Source organism: Vombatus ursinus, unplaced genomic scaffold (genome assembly GCF_900497805.2).
Source record: "Vombatus ursinus unplaced genomic scaffold, bare-nosed wombat genome assembly UNPS02014929.1, whole genome shotgun sequence".
Lineage (NCBI taxonomy): Eukaryota > Metazoa > Chordata > Mammalia > Diprotodontia > Vombatidae > Vombatus > Vombatus ursinus.
The window spans coordinates 11,094-11,320 of NW_020954707.1; positions in this window are offsets into that span (position 1 = coordinate 11,094).

Below are 227 nucleotides of genomic sequence, written 5' to 3' on the forward strand. Positions count from 1 at the left end.
AGAATGCCTCCTCTTCTGGGTCTTTATATACCTGTCCTACCTGACAGGGTGAAATTGAGCCACTGGAGCAGCATTGTTCCTTGTTATTGTTTATTCCATGGGCTCTATAACTTTAGGAAATTACACAGCTTACTAGTTGTTGACTAAGCATCACTAGGAATCTTATTAGAATAAATGACTTACTTCTTCCTCTGAGTCTTTTCTTTCTGAAGCAACAGAAAATTTAT